Source organism: Eriocheir sinensis, unplaced genomic scaffold (genome assembly GCF_024679095.1).
Source record: "Eriocheir sinensis breed Jianghai 21 unplaced genomic scaffold, ASM2467909v1 Scaffold842, whole genome shotgun sequence".
Classification (NCBI taxonomy): domain Eukaryota; kingdom Metazoa; phylum Arthropoda; class Malacostraca; order Decapoda; family Varunidae; genus Eriocheir; species Eriocheir sinensis.
In genome coordinates, this window is record NW_026112211.1 from 66414 (window position 1) to 72413 (window position 6000).

The following is a 6000-nucleotide window of genomic DNA, read 5'->3' on the forward strand; positions in this document are numbered from 1 at the left end:
CAAGGCAAAAGAGAGAATAAAATTTGACCAACAGTTATCTCTCTCTCTCTCTCTCTCTCTCTCTCTCTCTCTCTCTCTCTCTCTCTCTCTTCCTCCCTCTCCCTCCCTCCCTCACCAGCATCTTGTGGACATCCGCCGGTGTCTTGCCCTCCACATTGAAGGTGTTGACCCCTGCACCTCGTCGGCAGCATGGATGAGGCCGGAGCAGTCAGCCATGCATGATGCGGGTGATGATGATGGCTCCGGAGTGGTCGTCCTGCTTGATGGTGGCTCCCTGGGGGTAAGTAAGGAAGGGACGTGTTAATGTTGAAGACACTGCCATTGCCTCCACAATTTTTTTTTGTTTTCTGTTTATTGGGGGCAAAGGAGGGAGTTCAAAGGCAAGATAGACAGAGAGATAGAAGGAACAGAAGGCAGGGAAAGGAAGGGAGGAAAGAGAAAGAAAGAAAAAGAACAAGAGGAAGGAAGGAAAGAGTTTACCAGCAGAAGGGATGAAAGAATGAAGTTGCTGGTTAACTCTTGCATAAAGGGTTTGGACAGTATAGGGATGAGCAGGAGTGGAAATACAGACGAAGGAAATACAGACGAAGGGAGGCTGTTCCAGAGTTTACCAGCGAAAGGGATGAAAGAATGAAGATGCTGGTTGACTCTTGCATTAGGGATCTGGATAGTATAGGACTGAGCAAGAGTTGAGAGAGGAGGAGGTATGCAGGTGAAGGAGACAAGTAAGACACACACCCAGCCACTACATCTACACACAAATTCCACAAAACCAGTCTTTCTACTCCCCACAATAGGCTCTGCTCCCTTTCCCTCCTGTGGCAAGCACTGGGCAAACACCAACAAGGGTCAGGGAACTCAACACAGACTGAGGCACAGAAATACAGTGTCTTACATAATGATTCTTAAACTGGGTGGCCATGACTTCCATCTCGACCAAAGAAAAAATAAATAAAAAGAAGGAAATGCCAATCTTTTCAAGTGCACTGCCTCAGATGACTGTTGTGAGGTGCTGGCTGTCTCTTTAAAACACTGAATCAGCCTGTACTCGCCTAGAATATTTATTACATCAGAATATTGAGAAGCTAACCTAACCTAACCTAACAAAACCCCAAACAGTTACTATAGGTCTTGCCTCAGAAAATTCATACATGCTTCCTTACTAATGAGACTCTCTACAACAAAGTGAGGTCATCCTTAACGTGTCAGGCTCCCACCATGACTGTTTCCCAAGGCCACAGAAAAGACTAACCGGGTGTTCATTGGTGTTTTCCCCGCTCAAGATGCAAAAGCCATGTAAAGCCATCACCAGGATCACGAAACACTCCATCAAAGTCCCAGCAGCAACTTCTATGACAAGAGACTTTTCAAACAGGGTAAGTGAAGGGCAAATACATTTAAGATACAGACAGAGAGACAAGATTCCTACCATTGGCTCATTGCTCTTCACCCACTGCACAATCTTGACTGTCTCCTCATCCTCATCACCCTCGACGGGTGTTTCGGGCAGTGCAGTGTGAAGTCCTTGGCGGCAATGCTGGCGTGTGCCTGGAGAACTCCCTGCTGGATGAAGGAATGAAGATGCTGCTGCTCAACTCTTGCATAAGGGATCAGGATAGTATAGGGATGAGCAGGAGTAAAAATACAGACAAAGGGAGGCTATTGCTGTTTCAGAGTTTACCAGTGGAAGGGATAAAAGAATGAAGATGCTGGTAAACTCTTGTATAAGGAATTTGGACAGTACAGGGATGAAATAATGAAGATGCTGTTTGACTCTTGCATAAGGGATTTGGATAGAATAGGGATGAAAGAATGAAGATGGTGGTTAACCCTTGCATAAGGGATCTGGATAGCATAGGAATGAGCAAGAGTAGAGTCATGACAGTGAGGGGGACTTCAGGATGGCAAATATCAAGCTTGATGTACAAACAAACCTAAAATTAAGACACAGAACTGAGGAGAAAATGTACGGTTCCCCCCCAAGCCACGACCAACCTGGAGGTGTGGCGACTACAGGATGGCAATAGCTTGCTGGCGTCCGGTGAGGGTGTGGTGCGGTTGTGTGTCTCCCTCATGATAGGAATTCCGATCTCCTCCACACTGGACATCAGAGCCTGGCATGTCTTGCACGTGCGGTTGGTCTGAGAGGAGGAGGAAGAGGAGGAAGAAGGTTTAGTGTTGACTTCGGCAAAACCTAGTGATCTTATTTGTTACTGGGGGAGCTTTGGGGGTCTTGGCAAACCTGGCGTGTTCTCATTTTTTGTTGATTTTTAAGGTTAGGGGCAAGACAGAGCTAGTTTGTTGATTGTGACTTTGAAAACATTGTTCTAGACCCATCATCATCATCATCATCATTTCATCGACGCCTGCTCCTAGGAGCTCCCACCAGGGGATGGCCATGGCAGAAGAGCTTCCAACTTTCTCTATCCAGACACTCCCTCCTTGCCTGCTCAAAGTTTCTCAAAGATCTTTCCCCCCTCTCCCTAACGTACTCTTGCACCCTATCCCTCCATTTCACTGGAGGTCGTCCTCTAGCATTCCCTCCCTCTATCTCACTCACATACACCCTTCTGGTTATCTTACTCTCCTCCATTCGCTCCATGTGGCCAAACCACTTTAAAGTCTGTCGCTTCACTTCTTCCACCACTCCACACTTCTTCCCTTCACCCCTGTGACACATTCCAAAATGCTCGTACACACTTTCATTACTCATTCCATCCATTCTACTCACACCACAAGCACTCCTCAAATAACTCATTTCCACTGCCTGCACTCTAGACCTCTGACTTTCATTCCAGGCCCACGTTTCACTTGCATATGTGAGGGTTGGTACTATTATTGTATTTCTCAAATCCCTCTTTACCTCCATGCTCACACTTCTGCCATTCATGATTCGTCCCAAAGACCCTACCACCCTTCTTCCTTGCAATGCCCTTTCTCTTGTCTCTCCCTCCATACCACCATGCTTACACATAACTGATCCAAGGTACTTAAACTCATTGACCTCCTCCATTTCTTCACCATTCAAAATTATTTTGCATTCTTTTTCACATTCAATTCCCACTCTATATGGGCATACAAAATCTACAACCTCACTTCTACTTCACTCACAAACCATCACTTTACTTTTGTTGACATTTACTTTCAGCTTTCTCCTGTTACACTGACGGAACACCTTCCTCTGCAGGGACAGGGGCAGGCTGCTGTTACAGTGACCCAGGCAGTGTTTGCTGTGTACAAACACACACCCCTTAGAGAAGTGTTTAGTAGTACATATTTATGTTTGCACTATTAAACAATTACACTGGTGTCATTTCTGTCTTTTATTTACACATCATTACTCCAGGAGCATCAAGTGGGAAAGGTGAGCTATACTTTAAGACATAGAAGGAAGAAATTGGTACTGGCAAAAAATAATAATGAGGAATGCAACCTTTGAAAGAGTAGACACACACAGCAACCAGTGTGCTCCCTTGGTGGAGAGGTTGACGGCTAGCTATGAACACACCGGTCTGGGTTATAATGACGACCCACCCAGCTGTTCATCCTGCCTTTTGGGTTGGTCTATAAAAGGGAACCTGGGCAAGGCAGCTGTGGTGACCCAGATACTGTAGTGGCCATGTCCTGGGGCTGAAGGGTCCTTACCCGCTGCTGGCTCAGGGGCCAGAGGGATGGAGATGAGCACCACAGCCAGGCACACTTGTAACATGTGCCCCAAACTTTACCTAATTACTGCAAACCAGGCCTACAAAATGAATAAGAAATCAGGAGAGAAATGGAGTGGAACAATTTTGGTAAACATTGTATTATTATGACTATAAACCTGCCCCTCTCCCTGAGGAGAAGGGTGCAGTCTGTGCATATTCCCAGCCCTAAAATGTGCTTCATAAACTCTGCACCTCACACAAGATCCAGAGAGAAGTTAAGAAATGTGCCAAGCTGAATGGAGAAGAATGCCAGGCACAACATGGGGAGACAGGCCTTGAGTGTCCTGGACCAGGGAACAGACAAAGGTTAAAGGTGTCCTGGTGCCTATGAAAGGTGAGGCTTGGACTTGTGCACTTCATCTCATGCACCTCACAACAGCTGAGGAACCAAAGCACCCAGCCAGCGTGTAAGTCAGGGCAGACAGAGAAGCAGGACGTGAAATTAGAAGCTTTGTGGGGCAGGATGAAGTGTATTAACATCAGACACAGAGACAAATGGACTTTGTTTTCATTAAAGGAAGCAACTCCAGGGGGAAAAAAACACTAATCTCTGCTCCAATAAAATAAAGTATAGAGGAGCTGCCAAAAAGAGTTGTGAAAGACCTTCATCCTATAGCAGAGAAATAATGGGCTGTATAACTCAACATTTTGGCACCCAAGCACACATACTTGGCAAGGCTTTCATAGGCATTTTGGGCATTTCCAAGGACAGTTTTATGACCCTGGTGGTAGTTTGACCCTTCTTCTGTACCATGAACCTAAAAGAGCACTCATGAGAACCCAATTTATCTCCTGTTTGGCCTTTGGAAACAGTTGATGTGATGGACGAAAGCGTTTGATAATACCGACCAATATATGACAATGACGATGACGTGTGTACTGATGCAAAATTGAGTATATATAAGAGTGAGGAGACCTTAGTGAAGCCACAGTGAAGCCTGCCATTCCAGAGTCCCATCCAGAGGTGTTTGTGGTCCCTGGCCTGCAGGCTGGTGGTGGTGACCTGCCCGCGGTGCTTCAGGCCGCCGGCTTCCTTCAGGGAGGGCGTGAAGAGTGACTCAACAACCTCTGCAATAAGAACAGTCTCACCATTACCGGCATTTGTTGGGCTCGGATAACTTGAACAACTTTGTGGAGTGTGGACAGCCTCAGGATGTTTGTACATGTTTGTGTTGACTTTTGTAGTGACATGAAGAGGGGCTCAACAGCCTGTCTTAAGGAGAAATAACTACAGCATTACTTGTTTGGCAGACTCAGAAGAGCTGGACAAAATCAAGGCATCCTGACAGTCAAAACATATGTTTACACCTCCCTCCCTTCCCTATCACCCCCTTGTTCATCGCCGACACTTTTTATCATTCTTTTCACCCTTTCGTTTAAAGCCCTTCCCTCCACCTTCCCTGGCACACTGAGTCACCTTATTCCCCGTGACTGCCACAATCATCCCTTCTTCCTTCCCGTTTGTTCAGTGGCACAGTGACGGCCCTCCTCCAGTGTTCCGGCACCTCACCCTGCTCACAAGCTTGGCTATGTGAGGCGTTTGGTGTAAAAGTTGTGACAAACCAATTAAGGCAGTAGTACTGTTTTTGGCGGCATCTGGCACCTGAATTCTTGCTGCATTGTGTGGTGAAGCAAGTTTCAGAAAAAGCAGCCTTAAACCAGGTGATTCATAGGCCTACAGTTGTGTGACTTCTCCGTTGAAGTCCCCAATTTATCTCGACTTCTTTCAGAAAGCTTTTTGTTCTCTAAACAGTTTGTTGATGTCACTCTACCAAAATAGTCATATACTCTGTCTACTTTCCCTACTGTTCCTTAACTGTCTATTTTGTATCGTCTGTCCAGCATGCATTCCCTCCCTTCCTCTTCCACACACCTTGTGTCCCACTACGTCCCAGGCTGCCCTTGACACTGAACTCTTCACTGTTATCCTGGTAACATACAGTACCAGGTCTTTCTCTGCCTCTGTGGTGGATAGTGGAGTGTTTCCCATGTGGTATTGGTGTACTGGATATCCCTTCACTGTTATCCTGGTAACATACAGTACCAGGTCTTTCTCTGCCTCTGTGGTGGATAGTGGAGTGTTTCCCATGTGGTATTGGTGTGCTGGATATCCCTTCACTGTTATCCTGGTAACATACAGTACCAGGTCTTTCTCTGCCTCTGTGGTGGATAGTGGAGTGTTTCCCATGTGGTATTGGTGTGCTGGATATACCTTCACTGTTATCCTGGTAACATACAGTACCAGGTCTTTCTCTGCCTCTGTGGTGGATAGTGGAGTGTTTCCCATGTGGTA